Below are 20,214 nucleotides of genomic sequence, written 5' to 3'. Positions count from 1 at the left end.
GCTATAAGACTAACTAACCTAGTAGAGGATTACTAGCTCCTTCTAGTATACTAAATAAGGGTATAAAGAAAGAGAGACATAACTATAGTACTAGAGCTAATTATAGAACAGGTCTATAAGGCTTAGTAAAGTAGCCTAAAAATAGCGGCGTTAATTCTTAGCCTAGATATAGCTACTATATAGGGCCTTTAATAATTTATCTTACCTAAGGCTCCTTTATATCTTGTATATAAAGGGGATCTTAGAGTAGATAGTCTAACTAGTTAAAGGCTTTTTCTTAGAAAGAAGTAGTTTAATTAGGATTAATAACTATACTAGCCCTTTCTTTAAAGTCTCTTCTAGAATTCTATAAGGCTTCTCTCTATCTCTTATCCTCTTTTTGTTTTATAACTTAGAACTAGTAGAATAGTATAATACTACTTTATAAAAAAGAAGTATTATTAGATTTGTTAATAATATAAATATTATTGTCTAGGGTAAGATAATAAAAGGGAATTACTAAGGGCTAGTAAAGATTTACTAGGTGTGTTCTAACTAGGCCTATAGACATAAGGCTGTCTTTAAACTAACAAAATACTATCTACTCTACTTAAGTAAAAGATAAAAATATAACCTAAACATAGGCCTTTCCTTAAGTAATATAAAGATTGCCCTAGAACTATTAATTAAGATCCTTAGCCTTATCCTAGACCTAAAGCTAATATAAGAAGCTTACCTAAAATACTTAGAAAGAAAGATAGAAAGGTAGATATTAGCCCTAACCTATACTATAGCCTTAATATAAGGTATAATAATAAAGAAAGCCTATCTAATATACTATATAGTTATCTCTTTAGCGCTTATATACGCCTTAGTAGTTTAGCTTCTAACTATAGACCTTACTAAGGGTCTCTTAAGGATAGTAAAGTTACTCTAAAAGATCTAAAATAGTAGTCTTAAGGTAGTCTTTAGAGCGTTTAAGGCTACCTTAATTAAGATCTTATATACTAAAACAAACGTACCTCTAATCTACCTTTACCTTAAATTCCTTTAAAAGACTATATAAGTAAGAGTATAGCTTATAAGTTATAAAGCCGTTATTTAGAATACTAGAGACTAGATATAAAGGAATATAGACCCTAGTAAGGGTAGGCCTTAGTCTAACCTAAGGCCTACTCTAGTAGAAGTTAAAGAAAGATAAGTAAAGAATAAGCTTAAGGGCCGGAATATAATATAAGACAAGAAACCTAAGACGTCTTTCTTACTAAGAGAGCTCTTTTTTACTAAAGTATAAGGTATCTTTAAGAAGAAACTTTATAAGGATTAGAATATATAGTAGAAACACTACTAGTAAGATAACCTTAGGTTAACCCTTATATAGTAAAGAGAGCTAAGGGAAGAACGTATAAAAAGATACAAATTAATAACAAAAGTAGAATACTCTTTAGTACTAGCTATTAGGATAAAGAAGATTAGTCTCTAAGCCTTTTTAACCTAAAGAAAGGTCCTTACTTACTTAGTAGATTACTTATATAAGTAAAGGTCTTAGATAGTAAAGTACATTATTACTAGATACCTAGATTTTAGAGAACAAAGGGCGTACCTAATTAAATAACTAGGCCTATTAGATTATTAGGTAATTATATTTAACCTAGGTCGTCTCTAGAAGGTAGCTAGATAGCTAATAAGGCTAGGTATCTTAAGACAGTACTACCTTATAGTCTAGGCCTTAGCTAACTAATTAAATATAAGAAGAATATAAGGAATACCTAAGGTAACCTAAGGTTTAACTAATACTAACATTTATTAACTAAAATAAGACTTAAACAAAATAGCTATACTACTAGAATATACTTAGGCTATAACTAATATAAAAGAGCTATATAATTCTAACTAGAATCTATAACACTACTTACTTAAGTAAGTATACCTAGGCTATACTTAAGATTATATATAACTAAAAAAGAGAAAGAATAATAAAAGAAAAGAAGGAAATAGAGTAAGAAGACATTACTTTAAGACAAAACTAGAACTAAGAAAAAGAAAAACCCCTTTTAATTAAAGAAGGACTAGAGCCGATTATAAGTAGCGGTATTATTAATAAGTATATAATTCTATTACTTATTAGCTATATTTATAAAAAGAATAAAGAGACCTTATAATAAAGTAAAGGGTCTAGATTATTACTACTATACTAGCGTTAAGCTAGTCTAACTAACTAGTAATCTTATAAGTAGTATTATCTAAGAGGTAGTAGTAGGTTTAGCCTAGGCCTACTATCTTATAGATAAGGTACTAAGAACTTTTATACAAATTCTACTACTTATTAAAAGTAGTAAAAAGAAAAACAAAAGAGCTATCTACTATATAAGATAAAAGGTAAGTAAAAGTAATCTTTTAAGCTAAGGGGACAGAAAAGCTAGAGTAAGTAGTAATAATAGAGTAGGTATACTTTACTACTTCTCTTACTTAAGAGAAGTGTTTAAGAAGAATCTAGCTAAGGGGTTAGTAAGGGCTAGAAAAGAAAAGAAGCTAAGGGAATTATACTTTATTATAAAAAGAACACTACTAAGTATAATAATTATAGACGTTATCCTTTAACGCCTTCTTATATTAGTACGTAAGGTTTAAAAACAGTATTTTAATATAGTAAAGATAGTAACCCTAAAAGGGTAACTACTTTATACTAACAGGCTCTTACTACTATATACGTAGTAGGTGTACTACTAACCTTAGGTAAAGGTTAGTAAAGGACAGTACTAATATAAGATAATATATATACTACTTTATAATATAGGTCTACTCTAGCGACTAACTAATAAGGTAGTAACGCTCTTTATAGTACTACCTTCTCCTTAGTTAGTTATAGTAAGCCCTTCTCTCTTTCTTTTCTTATCCTTATCCTTATCCTCTCTTCTTTTCCTTTCTTCTTCTTTACTAGCCTTACTAACTCTCTCTCTTCTCTCTCTTCTTTTATCCTTCTTAGTATCCTCTCCTTTAGACTCTTTAGCGCCCCTTTCTTAGGCTTAGACTAGTACATCTCTTACTAACTTATTAAAATAGTCTAAGTTATTATTATTATTAATATTATCTTTGTCTTTATCTCTTTCTTTATCTTTATCTCTATCCTTACCCTTATCTTCTTTTTCTTTTTCTTCTTTTACCTTATATACTATAGCTACTACTTCTTACTTAAAGAAGGCGGCGTACTTTACGTAGATAGACTAGATAAAGGAAATTAATAAAGAGGTATCTTAGAGAAGTAGTAAAGCCTTAGTTTAGTAAGTATACATGCCCTTAGCTAGGCCTTTCTTCTTCTTCTCTCTCTACTTTATCTTTATCTCTATCCTAGTTATTACTATTGTTATTATCTATACTACTATCTTTATTATTATTGTCGTTGTCTTTAGCTTTAGCTTTAGCTTTAACTTTAGCTAGGCTACTACCTTCTCTAGTACTACTCTTAATCCTAGCTTAGCTAGCGTCCTTTCTTTTTTCTTTTCTTACTTAGTAAAGGTAAGAGGTAAAGAAGGACGTAAGGTAGCTATAGACGCGGGCCGCTTAGTAGGCTTTAGCTATATAAGGTAAGAGCGTTAGTCTATAAGTAAGTAATAAGGGGTACTAATAATAGGGAATATATAAACCTTTAATAGAGTATCTAGACTAATCTAGGCAAAACCTTCTTCTAGCTCTCTAGAAGTAGATCTATAAGTACTAAACATTATAAAGAGGCTAAGTAAAAACATCTTAGACCTACTTTAAGAAAGAGTAAAAAGGTTATTATTATTAACATTATTATTATCGTTAAATCTACTTAAGATATAAGCGTTAGATTATATAAAGATAGACTAATTATTAGCCGAATTATTATATATCTTTACTATAAAAGAACTAGCCTAAGGAGGCTTACTAGTATAGATACGCTTACTAGTAGACTAGTAAAGTAGAGAAAAGTAGTCGCGTCCTTACTTTTATAAGGTTATAGTAAGGGTAACGTAAGGTATCTTAAAGGAAAAGACGATTAAGAGATATTAAAGTTACTTTAGGATTTTAGTTTTAAAAAGAAGAGTTTAAGAGTAGATAAAGAAAAAGAAAAGGTTATAAGTAAATTAGTAAAGAGAAAGGTAAAGAAGTAAGATGTTTATATAGAATATAATAAAGACCTTTTACTAGTAAGTAACTAAATAAGCGACAAGAACTAAACTAGATTTAGTATAAAACAATAATTAGGATAATAATTAAGATAGCCTTAGGCCTATATTAAGACAAGCCTATATAACGTCTTAGCTAGTAAATAAAGGCTATATCTAATACACGTATAAAACTAGTACTTAAAGTAGTTATAAAAGTAATTTATAATATAAAGAAAGAAAGAGGCTTATAAGATTAGAATTTTTTATCTTAAGAGTTAAAAGAATAGTATATAGACAAATAAAGGGCAACCCTTAGGTAAGAACTAAGGTAACTATAAGTAGTTATTATTTTCTTATTTCTAATCTAAGAATAAAGTAAAGTACTAAGAGTAGGCTAGTATATATAAGGCGTACTATATCTATAGTAATATCTATAGGCTTATATAAAAGAGATAAGGATATAATAAAAGGACTAGTAATATAATAGTGCCTTAGTAAGAGGGTTTTATTTTCTTTCTCTCTTATAAAACTATATATATACTAAAACTTAGATTAAACTCTTATAGTACCTAGTATAAGTATTTAATAAAGGAAGATTATTATTATTATTATTATTGTTCTTACTGCCTATGCCTACTGTATACAGAACCTCTATACTATATAAATCACGTAGTAAAACCGTACTAAAGCCGGGTAAAAACCTACGTACTACTACTTGTGTTTATACTGTTACGGCGCCGCTAGGGCGCCGGGTCCTTATTACTGCCCTACTAGAACTTAACCTTCTAGCCTAGTAATACTAAACATACTAACAGGACACTAGCGAGGCGCCGGCAGGGCGCTAGCTACCGGGGCTACTCCTTCTCCTATAACTCCTCTACTAGGTAGCGCTTAGCTAGACAGAACTATAGGAATCGGCTAGTAGATAGTAGCTAACAGATTAGTATACGAGCGCTCTTACCTTTCTTTGTTGCCGCCACGAAGTTACGGAACGTCTATAGCGCTCTTAGGTAGAGCACTTACTATAAGGCCTACTACTGTTAACCTAGCTACTAGTAGTCGAGGACTAGGTAAGCCGCTGTCTCTAGGGCCTTACTATAAGGGTACTAGAGAGTCGCTACCTCTAGTACTCTACGCTTAAAAAAGAAAGCCTAGAGTCTAACTTTACTAGTACAGATCTGTGTTAAGAAAGAGCTCTTGTACTTATAGAGGAGTAGGTACTTCTTAAGGGCATCTGCCGAGGGGGTAGGTAGCGCGGCCGGGGCGGCGCCCTAGTAGTGTGCTAGCAAGCTATTGTGTTAAGACTATCGTGCCTTCTAGTTCCCTTATAGGGTCTCCTCTAAGAAGGAGTCCCTGTACTAGTCCTTTACTTATATAGCTCGGCCTACCCTATACTTAAGTAACGTATAAGGTAGCGCTATAGTAGCGCTATAGTAGTGTCTCTAGCGTTATTAAAGACGGGCCGCTACCTTGTTACAGATAGACTATATAAGTTCTCCCTTACTTATACATTTAAGACGTTGTTTAAAGTCCGCTACTTACTTATTAAAGTAGAGGTCGAGTAGAGGCGTAGCCGTTTTAGACTTAAGGAACTAGACAGGCGTCGCCTAGTACGCCCTTACGACGACGTAGAGGCACTATAACTACTTTATAGTAAGGTCCTTTACGATCTCCTTAGCTCGCTACCTAGAGAGGCGGTACTAGACCCTTGTACTATATACTATAGTACTCTAGATTACTTTTATATAGATCTCCTTTGTACGTAGTAGGCTGTATCCTTACGTAGACGTAGCGAGCCTTGTAAGCACGAACTACTAGGTAACGAACTTTTGTTTAACGGCGTTAAGGTAGCCCTTTTATCTAAGCTTCTAGTCTAACTAAACTCCTAGAAAGCGCGCCTCTTAGACTAGGGGTATAACCTAGCCGTTAAGGTAGACAGGCGTTGTTAGTACGGCGTAAGCGCGGGTAAGGTAAAGGAGCTTACTCTTTTCTAGGGCAAACTCTATCCCTCTTGTACGCGACTACTAGCTATATGTCTATTACGCCCTTTTAAGGTACTAGCGTGTCTCTATCGTGTCTCTACTAAAAGCTAAGAGGTTAAGGTCGTTAGTAAACCCTACTATAATAAGGCCTGTATAACCTTGTAGTAGCGTGTACAAGCTAGTAGTATAAAGGAAGAAGAAGATAAGAGAGAAGGGCGAACCTTATAGTACCCTTATAGTAACTTCTTAGGGCGGCGCCGCCTCCTCGTTAAAGAAGAGACTAGCCGTCTGATTAGTAAGGAAGCTACGTACTTACTGTACGGCCTATATAAGGAACCCTAGGTACTAGAGAGTATAGAGAAGGCGTGTATAGTTTACTATGTTAAAGGCGCCTTTAATGTCGAGTTAAAGGAGGGACGCCACGGCCCTATAGCTCTACGCTATATACGTAGTGTCGACTACTATTTTAACTATAAGGTCTATTAAGTACTACAGCCGGTTCCTTATCTACGTTTCTAAGAAGAGCCCTTACGACTCTATAGCTTTAGTAAAGCGCCGGCTAATTACTAACTTAATTACTTTGCCTATCGCGTTTAAGAGTAATATCGGCCTATAGGCCTTAGCGGTTTGTTACTACTTAAGGGTCTTTCTAGGCTTACGTAGTACTACTACTTTCGCTACTTTAAACTACGTAAGGAAGTGCCTTAGCTAGAGGCTTGTAGTTACTATTACTACAAGGAGCTTAGCTAAGGGGCGCCTGTATACCTTAAGGAAGCTAGTAGGTAGTAGGTCAGGGCCCGGCGCCTTTTAGGCACTTGTCTTTTAGAGAACGTTAGTAATATCTGCCTCTATTATAGTGTTGTTAATAGTAAACCGTTAGTACTACTCGTCCTAGAGGTCTAGAACGACGTCACTAAGATTAGCTATCGATTCTAGAAAGAACCGTCGGCCTAACACTATTACTTTATTGTAGTAGCTTGTAGCTAGTACCTCTTTGTTAGCGCCCTAAAGAGGCGAGAGTAAGGCCGGTTCTAAGGGTATATAGCTATAGAGCCTAGCCTACCTCTTAAGACTCTATAGTTTCTGTTAGTCCTTTAAGGTAGTAGTAAGGGCGCTATGCTAGCTCTTAGTTTTTACGTCTTATATTATATAGAGTTAATAAGTGCTAGCCTACTAGAGGTCGCGCTAGTAGAGCTTAGTTAGGGCGGCGGCGTATTAACAGCGCGCTACCCGTACTTACTAGACGGCCTTAAGGACCTCGCCGTTCTACTAGGGCTTAGTACGCCTTTAGTTAACCTTCTTCCTTAGGGTAGATATGTCTGTAATACGTACGAGCTAAGAGGTAAGCGAGTTAACTACCTTGTTAACCTTATAAGGTGTGTCTAGCGGCTCTAAAGGAAGGTAGAGCCTTCTAGCCTTAATCGTTACTAGTTCTCTGTCTATTAGGGTCTAGCTCTATCCTAGTGCTTTTACGGCTCTCTCCTAGCGATCCTCTACTTAAGTAATAACCTTAATTAGCTAGGTATAGTAGTTAGATCCCTTATACCCTAGGTTACCTTAATAGGTACACTAGAGCGTCGCTATAACCTACGCGTAGTCAATCGTTAAGTCTCGTTCGTTATGTCGCTACTATGTTAGCTCTCCTTAGGGTGTACGTAGTAAGAGCTACTACCTGTAGGCTAGATAGAGAAAGGTCTCTGATTTAGGGGTAGTCCTACTAGCTCTGTCCTAGAGTAGGTAATAAAGGTTTATGTTACTTATAACGATCTATAGCCCCTTTAGGTCTTCTCTAGTAAGCCGCTAGAGAGGACTAGCCTAGCCTAAGGAGTTAGGAATCGGCAAGTATATTAACTAGATAGTGACTCCTTATAGAGTAACGTAACACTAGTTAACGCCTGTCTTTACTACTTAGGTAAGAGGTAGGTACTACTTATAGACGTAGATAGCTACTTTACCTTTGCCCTTATAGACCTGCCGGTACTTTGCCTATACTAGGCAGTAGACTGTCTTTGTCTAAGTGTTGTACTACGGCTCTTAAATTACTATAACGTCGACTTTATAGCTATCGTAAAGTACTATTAAGGTAAGGCTGTTCCTTTTTATAGTGTTCTAGTATACTATTATTAATTTTATTACTAAGAGTCTAGGATCTACGATTCTTGTATTACAAAGAGGTCGCTAGACCCTTAGTTAGCCCCCTAGCTTAATATCTCTATAATGTCGTAGCTCTAGACTATTATAGTGTCTAGTGCCCTAATAAGAGGGCGCCCTCGCCTTACTAGAGTCTTTACTATAGGCTTCTTACTATTACCTATCTATAGTCTCTTATGTACTACGATCTAGTAGCTATCGTTACTATCTTATAAGGACGCTAGTGTAACGCTAGGTACCTAGCTAGTAAAGCTACTCTTAGATACCTTAAACTGTCTAGGCCTCTATTAATATACAGCATGTACCTACTCCTTTACCTTAAGGGCCTTAGGACACTAACAGTCTTACGCCGTGTATAGTCTACTACAGTTAACGTATCTCTTTCTACTATTAAGTTAGGGGTACTCCTCTTTACTCTAAGGGTACGCCGCTCTTACGTAGTAGCTGTACTAGGCCTAGTTCTTATAAAACCGCCTAATGTAGCTAAACTAGTAGTACTAGAAGTATCTTTAGATTTGTAGGTCGGCTAAATATAGCTTGTAGTTAAAGATCTAGGCTTACTAGATCAACCCTTATTCGTACAGGCGCGTCGCCGCGTTAGCGCTCTAGAGGTATAGTACTACTGTTATAAACTTTACTATAAGGGCCTTAACGGGTTTAACTTTAACCTTTATAACATACGGCGTATAGGCTTAGATCTCTACTAGTAACGCTCCTAGCTCTACTTGTGTAATCCGTTCTACTAGTAGGCCCTTTACGATTATAGTAAACTTACTCTTGTAAAGCTAGGCTATAGGCCTAAACGCCCTTTATACCTAGTCCTAATCTTAGATCACGTTCTTTAGTATAGCCTCTTTAAACGTAAGGATAGTGTTACTACTAGGTAGCTAGCAGGTCGCTACTACCTTAGCGCCTCTTATCGCTATATTAGCTACCGTTACTACTTTAATAGCGCTACAACGTACTAAGTCCTTTGTCTGTCTATCTGCCCTAATCCTTAGCTCTCTAATCCGCCTTTCTAGTATAACCTAGACTCTTGTTAGGCGCTAGCTCGCTACTAACGCGTAAGTAGCCTAAGGGGCCGCTATCGTTACTAGCCTCTAGAAGGCCTTTTCTAACATCGTTCTTAGTTGTCTAATCGTTACTAGGTTATTATTAGAAGGGGACCTAGGAGTACGCGGGAGGGTCGTCGTGTTCGTAGCTCTTGTCTCTACTATTATCGTCGTTATAGCAATAAGGTCGTATAAGAGACGCGACGCCTCTTCCTCCTTACCTAGTATTACGTAGGCTTTAATCCTTTGTATAATTTTCTCTGTCTTATCGTTCTTATTACCCTTACTACTTTCTAGCTCCTTACTACGGCTCTTAGTTAGGGTATAAGAGTACTAGCTCTTACTTGCGAGTAGGTAGTGTTAGCTCTATTCGAGTCTAGTACACCTACTATCTGTTACTATAGGCTCGCCTATAGTCTACTAGTACTCTAAGGGGTATCCGAAGGTACTGATTTTAATTCTATTATTTATTTTTGAGTTTTTAGGGTAGTAAGGGGCGTAGACGACCGTTCCTTAGTTTTTTTTTAAAGAAAATAATAGTAGTAAGGATAGTAATTAATAAAGAAAGATGTTACTACTACTAAGCGCTTTATTAAGAATTATTTAAAGATTACTATACTACTAACAAATCTCTTTTATAGTAACGCTACTAGTACTATTATACTAAGTTCTAAAGCCTTAAAAGCCTTTTATAAGTTACGACTAGTCTTTATAAAGGCCTCTTTTTTACGTTACTATAACCTTAAACTACTTACGTATATAAAAACAGATATATCTAGCTATACTATTAGTACTGTCCTTTTATAGCTATAAAAAGGCTACTAGTACCTTATTACATTTATTTCTAAAAAGCTAAAGGGGTTAGAGCTACGCTATAATACTCTTAATACTAAGTTAATAGCTATTATTAAGGCTTTTAGGTTATAAAGGCTATACTTAGTATATATATAAAGTTTAGTATCGGTTTTAATAGACTACCTAAACTACTATTACTTCTCTATAAAGCTAAAGTTGTTATAATAGTAAGCTAGATAGCTAGAGGAACTTTCTGTCTTTAACTTTAAGATTAAATATAAAGAGAATAGCTAAAACCCTACTAATAAGTTATTATAACGACCTGACTTATAAGATCCTAATAAGTAATTAAAGGCGTAACAAGCTCTTTTAGTAACTTTCCTTAATAAATTCTAGGTAAACGTAGTTACCTTAAAAGCTATTAGTCTTACTATAAGGCTTGTTTAAAACAAAGTTTTTATTTCTTTTATTCTTTTAATTTCTTTTGTTTCTTTAATTCTTTTTATTCTTTTTAAAAGTCTAGCGACCTCCTTAACGTATACTGTCTTAGTAGAATTACTCTAGTCTAAGAGGCTAGACTTATGCTAGCTAGTAGACTAAGGTAATCGTAAGTCTTAGAGACCTTACGCTTTTATTACTAGAGTATTAAGTTATAAATTAAATACTTTTATACTAGTAAAGAACTCTACTTAAAGTTAGGCTAGTAAGAGTAATAGCTAAGTAATAGTAACGTTAACATTACTACTATTACTATTAGAAGCCCTTTATAATATATAGTAAAGAGACGCCTTTATTACTAATAAAGAGTAAAAGAAGTAGTAAGGTAGCTAAGGCACTATTAGATCTTTATAAACGTTTAAGGATAATACGCTACTATAGTATTATAGATATATATATATACCTAATAATCTAGGCTTACGTAAAGAGTTACTAAAGCTTTTTTATAACGTACTTACTATAAGGTACTAGAGAGTTAGTAAAACAAAGAAAAGGCTTTCTTAATTCTTCTTTTAGCTAAGTCTTAATAAAGACGTCTACTATTACATTTCTACTTACGCTATTTATTAAAGAATAAAGGTAAAGACTTATTTACTATATAGTAAGTTAGCCTTACTCTTTATTCTTACTAAACCTTAGTAAGAGATCTTACTTAACTTTATTACGTAGCTATCTTACTCTTATAACGTAGTAAGTAAACTATATAATTTAATACTTGTTATTATAGACTAATTTACAAAATTTTCTTTATATATTCTAATAACTAATTGTCTTACTAGTAATAGACTAGTATCTCTTCTACCTTATACTAGAAAATAGACTAATGTTTTACTAAAAACCCCCTGTAAAAACAAGGGTATTCTCTTAATTCTTATTAGTCTGTTACCTAGTTTACTGCCTTAGGCCCTTACACGCGCTGTACGCGCTATCTTAGCTATCCTACCTGTCTTACCTAACCTCCTACCTATATATTTTTACGTATCTATATCCTCTCTTCTACCTAAACAGGGAACAGGTACTCGAACAGGCACTCGAACAGGCACTCGAACAGGCACTCGAACAGGCACTTAAACTGGCACTTGAACTAGTATACTACAGGTACTACTACAAGTAGCCCTACCGGTAAGTAGCCCTACTAGTAAGTAGCCCTACAGGTAGGTAGCTTTATAAGTAGCTTGACAGGTAGTTCTACAGGCCCTTAACAGGTTAGTAGTTTAAGGATAAGGGGTTATACAAATAGGCATATAGTAGCGTTTTTAAGTCTATATAACGGCACAAAATCAGAGCGTTTTTAATGTATATAACGGCGTTAAATCTAAGTGTTGTTAAGGTTATATAACAGCGTTAGATTAGAGCGTTTTCAAGCCATATAATAGCGTTAAATCAGAGCGTTTTTAAGGAATATAACAGCGTTAGATTAGAGCATTTTCGAGGCATATAACGGCGTTAAATCCGAGTTTTGTTGAGGCTATATAACAGGCTAAATTCGAGCGTTTTTAAGGCTATATAACGGGTTGAGTTTAGAGCATTTTTACTAGCATATAACGGCGTTAAATCAGAGCGTTTTTAAGGCTATATAACAGGTTAAAACTACCTAGTGTATATAATTAAACAGCCTACAGTTTCTGTTACAATAGTAAAATCAGTATAACCTTAAAAGACTTGGCTTCTGCCCCTGTAACTAAGCATTGTATTTCCGTAAGCGAAGCAAGCTATTGTATCCTAGTCTAATATACTACGTTATATAATAATTCAGAATTCTAGATAGTATTGTCTTAGACTAAGGCTCTCTCTTTATAAGCAAATTCTAGAGTAGTTTCTACTAGTACCTAGTAACATCGTAACGACTTAGTACTACTTATTACTTATAAATAGACAAGTAGATAGAATAGTAGAACTAAGCTATTAAGTATTACCTTTAAACTTACTATAGCTTTATATAAGACGACTAGATAACTAAGCTAGATCTTACTAAATTTGTATATAATACCTTATAGTACTCTATAATAAATGTAACACTATTATACGTACTATATAAGTACTAGCTATAAGGTCTTAAGGACATATATAGTACCTCTAAACTAGTTAAAGCTAGTAGAGGTACTAGTAGCTAATATATAAGTAGAGTAGCTATAAAGTAGCTATAAAGAAATTATTATATTCTTTTAGTATTCTTAAAAATAGTATAAGAAATAGTATAACTAGAACTAGAAAAAGATTTTATTTAAAAAAAGAGACTAAGTACTCTTATTAATAAAATACCTAAGGTAACGTTAACCTTCTAAGAAGTTTATAAATAAGTATATTAGCCCTTACTAAATTAAAGACGTTATTAGGGACTATAGACTTACTTATAGAATACGCCTTTTTTTATTAGTATAGCTATATTATACCTTTCTAATTATAAGTCTAGAACCTTATAAAGTATAAGAAAGTAAAGTCTTTATAAGCCTAATAGATATCTTAGTCTTAGATAAAGAAATATTTAAAGTAAAAGCTATTCTTACTTATAAAGGCCTATAAAGAAACAGATTCTATCTTATAAAATAAAAAGGATATAACGATTTAAAAAACTTATAAGAACTATAATAAAACCTTAATAATAGTCTACTACTACGTAAATACAAGTAAACATATTAAGATTACTAATAGAAAAGCGTAATAGTACTAGTGTCCTTATAGTAAAGTAAGTACGACTTTTATATTTATAGTATTAATACCTAAAACCTTAAGTATCTAGAAAAAAAACAACTAAAAATATTTATCTAGTGTCTTATCTATTAAAATCCTTATAAGCCTTTATTAATATTATTATTATCTAGCCTAAAGAGAAAAAAAAACAAAAAAGAAAAAGAAAAAGCCTAAAGTACTATCCTAACTATTAATATCCTTATAAAGTACTATTAATCTTATTATTATATATTATTATTATTATTATTATTGTTCTTACTGCCTATGCCTACTGTATGTAGAACCTCTATACTACATAAATCACGTAGTAAAACCGTGCTAAAGCCAGGTAAAAACCTACGTACTACTACTTGTGTTTACACTATTATAGTACCGCTAGGGCGCCGGGTCCTTATCGCTACCCTACTAGAACTTAACCTTCTAGCCTAGTAATACTAAACATACTAACGAGACGCTAGCGAGGCGCCGGTAAGGCGCTAGCTACTAGGGCTACTCCCCTTCCCGTAACTCCTCTACTAGGTAGCGCTTAGCTAGACAGAACTATAGGAATTAGCCAGTAGATAGTAGCTAACAGATTAGTACATAAGCGCTCTTGCCTTTCTCTATTACTACTGCAAAGTCGTAGAACGTCTATAGCGCTCTTAGGTAGAGCGCTTACTATAAGGCCTACTACTATTAACCTAGTTACTAGTAGTCGAGGACTAGGTAAGCCGCTGTCTCTAGGGCCTTACTATAAGAGCACTAGGGAGTCGCTACCTCTAGTACTCTACGCTTAAAAAAGAAAGCCTAGAGTCTAACTTTACTAGTACAGATCTATGTTAAGAGAGAGCTCTTGTACTTATAAAGGAGTAGGTACTTCTTAAGGGCATCTACTAAGGGGGCAAGTAGCGCGGCTAGGGCGGCGCCCTAGCGGTATACCGGCGAGCTATCGTGTTAAGACTATCGTACCTTCTAGTTCCCTTATAAGGTCTCTTTTAAGAGGGAGTCCTTGTACTAGTCTTTTACTTATACGGCTCGGCCTGCCCCGTACTTAAGTAACGTATAAGGTAGTACTATAGTAGTGCTATAGTAGTGTTTCTAGCGTTGTTAAAGACAGGCTACTACCTTATTACAGATAGACTATATAAGTTCTCCCTTACTTATACGTTTAAGACGTTGTTTAAAGTCTACTACCTACTTGTTAAGGTAGAGGTTAAGTAAGGGCGTAGCTGTTTCGGACTTAAGGAACTAGACAGGCGTTACCTAGTACGCCCTTATAACAACATAGAGGCACTATAACTACTTTGTAGCAAGGTCTTTTATAATCCCCTTAGCTCGCTACCTAAAGAGGCGGTACTAGACCCTTGTACTATATACTATAGTACTCCGGATTACCTTTGTATAGATCTCTCTTACGTGTAGTAGGCTATATCCTTACGCGGACGTAGTAAGCCTTGTAAGCGCGAACTACTAGGTAGCAAACTTTTGTTTAACAGCGTTAAGGTAGCCCTTCTATCTAAGCTTCTAGTCTAACTAAACTCTTAGAAAGCGCGCCTCCTAGACTAAGGGTATAACCTAGCCGTTAAGGTAGACAGGCGTCGTTAGTACAGTATAGGCGCAGGTAAGGTAAAGGAGCTTACTCTTTTCTAGGGCAAACTCTATCCCCCTTATGCGCGACTACTAGCTACATGTCTACTACACCCCTTTAAGGTACTAGCGTATCTCTATCGTGTCTCTACTAAAAGCTAAGAAGTTAAGGTCGTTAGCGAACCCTACTATAATAAGGCCCGTATAACCTTATAGTAGCGTGTACAAGCTAGTAGTGTAAAGGAGAAAGAAGATAAGAGAGAAGAGCGAACCTTATAGTACTCTTATAGTAACTTCTTAGGGCGGCGCCGCCTCCTTATTAAAGAAGAGACTAGCCGTCTAATTAGTAAGGAAGCTACGTACCTACTGTACGGCCTATATAAGGAACCTTAGGTACTAGAGAGTATAGAGAAGGCGTGTATAGTTTACTATATTAAAGGCGCCTTTAATGTTAAGTTAAAGAAAGGACGCTACGGCCTTATAGCTCTACACTATATACGTAGCGTCGACTACTATTTTAACTATAAGGTCTGTCGAGCGCTATAGCCGGTTCTTTATCTGTGTTTCTAGAAAGAGCCCTTACAACTCTATAGCTTTAGTAAAGCGCCGGCTAATTACTAACTCGATTACTTTACCTATCGCGTTTAAGAGTAATATTAGCCTATAGGCCCTAGCGGTTTGTTACTACTTAAGGGTCTTTCTAGGCTTACGTAGTACTACTACCTTTACTACTTTAAACTACGTAGGGAAGTACCTTAGCTAGAGGCTTGTAGTTACTATTACTATAAAGAGCTTAGCTAAGGGGCGCCTATATACCTTAAGGAAGCTAGTAGGTAGTAGGTTAGGGCCTAGCGCCTTCTAGGCACCTGTCTTTTAGAGAACGTTAGTAATATCTGCCTCTATTATAGTGTCGTTAATAGTAAACCGTTAGTACTACTTGTCCTAGAGGTCTAGAATAACGTCACTAAGATTAGCTATCGATTCTAGAAAGAACCGTCGGCCTAATACTATTACTTTATTATAGTAGCTTATAGCTAGTGCCTCCTTGTTAGCGCCTTAAAGAGGCAAGAGTAAGGCCGGTTCTAGAGGCATATAGCTATAGAGCCTAGCCTACCTCTTAAGACTCTATAGTTTCTGTTAGTCCTTTAAGGTAGTAGTAAGGGCGCCGCGCTAGCTCTTAGTTTTTACGTCTTGTATTATATAGAGTTAATAGGTACTAGCCTACTAGAGGTCGCGCTAGTAGAGCTTAGTTAGGGCGGTAGCGTATTAACAGCGCGCTACCTATACTTACTAGACAGCCTTAAGGACCTTACTGTTCTACTAGGGCTTAGTACGCCCCTAGTTAACCTTCTTCCTTAGGGTAGATATGTCTACGATACGTATAAGCTAAGAGGTAAGTAAGTCAACTACCTTGTTAACCTTATAAGGTGTGTCTAGTGGCTCTAAAGAGAGGTAGAGCCTCCTAGCCTTAATCGTTACTAGTTCTTTATCTATTAGGGTCTAGCTTTATCTTAGTGCCTCTACGGCTCTCTCTTAGCGATCTCTCGCTTAGGTAATAACCTTAATTAGCTAGGTATAGTAGTTAGATCTCTTGTACCTTAGGTTACCTTAATAGGTATACTAGAGCGTCGCCGTGACCTACGCGTAGTTAATCGTCGAGTCTTGTTTGTTATGTTACTACTATGTTAGCTCTCTCTAGGGTGTGCGTAGCGAGAGCTACTACCTACAGGCTAGACAGAGAAGGGTCTCTAATTTAGGGGTAGTCCTACTAGCTCTATCTTAGAGTAGGTAATAAAGGTTTATGTTACTTATAACGATCTATAGCCTCTCTAGGTCTTCCCTAGCGAGCTACTAGAGAGGACTAGCCTAGCCTAGGGAGTTAAGAATCGGCAAGTATATTAACTAGATAGTGACTCCTTATAGAGTAACGTAACACTAGTCGACGCCTGTCTCTACTACCTAGGTAAGAGGTAGGTGCCGCTTATAGACGTAGATAGCTACTCTACCTTTGCCCTTATAAACCCGCTAGTACTTTGCCTACACTAGGCAGTAGACTATCTTTGTCTAAGTGTTATACTATAGCTCCTAAATTACTATAACGTCGACTTTACGGCTATTATAAAGTACTATTAAGGTAAGGCCGTTCTTTCTTATAGTGTTCTAGTATACTATTATTAATTTTATTACTAAGAGTCTAGGATCTATGATTCTTACGTTACAAAGGGGTCGCTAGACCCTTAGTTAGCCCCCTAGCTTAACATCTCTATAATGTCGTAGCTCTAGACTGTTACAGTATCTAGTGCCCTAATAAGAGGGCGCCCTTACCTTACTAGAGTCTTTGTTATAGGCTTCTTACTATTACCTGTCTGTAGTCTCTTATGTACTACGATCTAGTAGCTATCGTCACTATCTTACAAGGACGCTAGCGTAACGCTAGGTACCCGGCTAGTAAAGCTACTCTTAGACACCTTAAACTGTCTAGGCCTTTGTTAATATATAGTATATACCTACTCCTTTACCTTAAGGGCCTTAGGACACTAACGGTCTTACGCCGCGTGTAGTCTACTATAGTTAACGTATCTCTTTCTACTATTAAGTTAGGGGCACTCCTCTTTACCCTAAGGGTATACCGCTCTTACGTAGTAGCTATACCGGGCCTAGTTCTTATAAAACTACCTAATGTAGCTAAACTAGTAGTACTAGAAGTATCTTTAGATTTGTAGGTCGGCCGAATACAGCTTGTAGTTAAAGATCTAGGCTTACTAGATTAACCCTTGTTCGTATAGGCGCGTTACTGCGTTAGCGCTCTAGAAGTGTAGTACCGCTATTATAAACTTTACTATAAGGGCCTTAACAGGTTTAACTTTAACCTTTATAACATACGGCGCGTAGGCTTAGATCTTTACTAGTAACGCTCCTAGCTCTACCTATATAATCTGTTCTACTAGTAGGCCCTTTACGATTATAGCGAACTTACTCTCGTAAAGCTAGGCCGTAGGCCTAAACGCCCTCTATACCTAGTCCTAATCTTAGATTACGTTCTTTAGTATAGCCTCCTTAAACGTAAGGATAGTGTTGCCGCTAGGTAGCTAGTAGGTCGCTACTACCTTAGCGCCCCTTATCGCTATGTTAGCTACCGTCACTACTTTAATAGCGCTATAACGTACTAGGTCTTTTGTCTGTCTGTCTGCCCTAATCCTTAGCTCCTTAATCCGCCTCTCTAGTATAACCTAGACTCTTGTTAGGCGCTAGCTCGCTACTAACGCGTAGGTAGCCTAAAGGGCCGCTGTCGTTACTAGCCTCTAGAAGGCCTCTTCTAACATCGTTCTTAGTTGTCTGATCGTTACTAGGTTATCGTTAGAAAGGGACCTAAGGGTACGCGGGAGGGTTGTCGTATTTGTAGCTCTTGTCTCTACTACTGTCGTCGTTATAATAATAAGGTCGCGTAAGAGACGCGACGCCTCCTCCTCCTTACCTAGTATTACGTAGGCTTTAATCCTTCGTATGATTTTCTCTGTCTTATTGTCCTTATTGCCCTTACTACTCTCTAGCTCCTCGCTATAGCTCTTAGTTAAGGTATAAGAGTACTAGCTCCTACCTGTAAGTAGGTAGTGTTAGCTTTGTTTAAGTCTAGTACACCTACTATCCGTTACTATAGGCTCGCCTATAGTCTGCTAGTACTCTAGGAAGTATCTAAAGGTACTAATTTTGATTCTATCGTTTATTTTCGAGTTTTTAGGGTAGTAAAGGGTGTAGACGACCGTTCCTTAGTTTTTTTTTAAAGAAAATAATGTATATTTATATTTATTATTATATATTATTATTGTTCTTACTACCTATGCCTACTATATACAGAACCTCTATACTATATAAATCACGTAGTAAAACTGTACTAAAGCCAGGTAAAAACCTACGTACTACTACTTGTGTTTATACTATTATAGCGTTACTAAGGCGCTAGGTCTTTATCGCTACCTTACTAGAACTTAACCTTTTAGCCTAGTAATACTAAACATACTAGTAGGACGCTAGTAAGGCGCTAGTAAGGCGCTAGTAAGGCGCTAGCTACTAGCTAGGACTACTCCCTCTCTTATAACTCTTTTACTAAGTAGCGCTTAGCTAGACAGAACTATAAGAATTAGCTAGTAGCTAGTAGCTAATAGATTAGTATACGTACGTTCTTGCCTTTCTCTATTACTATTACGAAGTCGTAAAACGTCTATAGTACTCTTAGGTAGAGCGCTTACTATAAGGCCTACTACTATTAATCTAGCTACTAGTAGTTAAGGACTAGGTAAGCCGCTATCTCTAGGGCCTTACTATAAGGGTACTAAGAGGTTATTACCTCTAGTACTCTACGCTTAAAAAGGAAAGCCTAGAGTCTAACTTTACTAGTATAGATCTGTGTTAAAAGAGAGCTCTTATACTTATAAAAGAGTAAGTACTTCTTAAGAGTATCTACTAAGAGGACAGGTAGCGCGGCTAGGGTAGTACCCTAGTAGTGTGCTAGTAAGCTATCGTGTTAAGACTACTATACCTTCTAGTTCTCTTATAAGGTCTCTTTTAAAAGAGAGTCTCTATACTAGTCCTTTACTTATACGGCTTAGCCTATCTTATATTTAAGTAACGTATAAGGTAGCGCTATAGTAGTGCTATAGTAGCGTCTCTAGCGTTATTAAAGACAGTTTGCTACTCTATTATAGATAGACTATATAAGTTTGCCTTTACCTATACATTTAAGACGTCGTTTAAAGTCTACTACTTATTTATTAAGGTAGAGGTCAAGTAGAGGCGTAGTTATTTTAGTCTTAAAGAACTAAATAAGAGTCGCTTAGTACGCCCTTATAATAACGTAGAGGTACTATAACTACTTTATAGTAAGGTCCTTTACGATCTCTTTAGCTCGCTACCTAAAGAGGTAGTACTAGACCTTTACGCTATATACTATAGTACTCTAGATTACCTTTGTATAGATCTTCCTTACGCGTAGTAGGCTATATCCTTACGTAGATACGACTAGCCTTATAAGCGTAAACTATTAGGTAGTAAACTTTTGTTTAATAGCGTTAAGGTAGCCCTTCTATCTAAGCTTCTAATCTATCTAAACTCTTAGAAAGCGCGCTTCTTAGACTAAGGGTATAACCTAGCCGTTAAGGTAGACAGGCGTTATTAGTATAGTATAAGTATAAGTAAGGTAAAGAAGCTTACTCTTTTTAAAGGTAAACTCTATTTCTCTTATACACGACTATTAGCTATATACTTACTACGCTCTTTTAAGGTACTAGCGTGTCTTTGTTATGTCTCTACTAAAAGCTAAGAGGTTAAGGTTATTAGTAAACCTTACTATAATAAAGCCTATATAACCTT

Source organism: Amorphotheca resinae, assembly GCF_003019875.1.
Source record: "Amorphotheca resinae ATCC 22711 unplaced genomic scaffold M430scaffold_11, whole genome shotgun sequence".
Taxonomy (NCBI): domain Eukaryota; kingdom Fungi; phylum Ascomycota; class Leotiomycetes; order Helotiales; family Amorphothecaceae; genus Amorphotheca; species Amorphotheca resinae.
The sequence above is the reverse complement of the archived record's forward strand: the minus strand, read 5'-3'. Positions refer to the sequence as shown.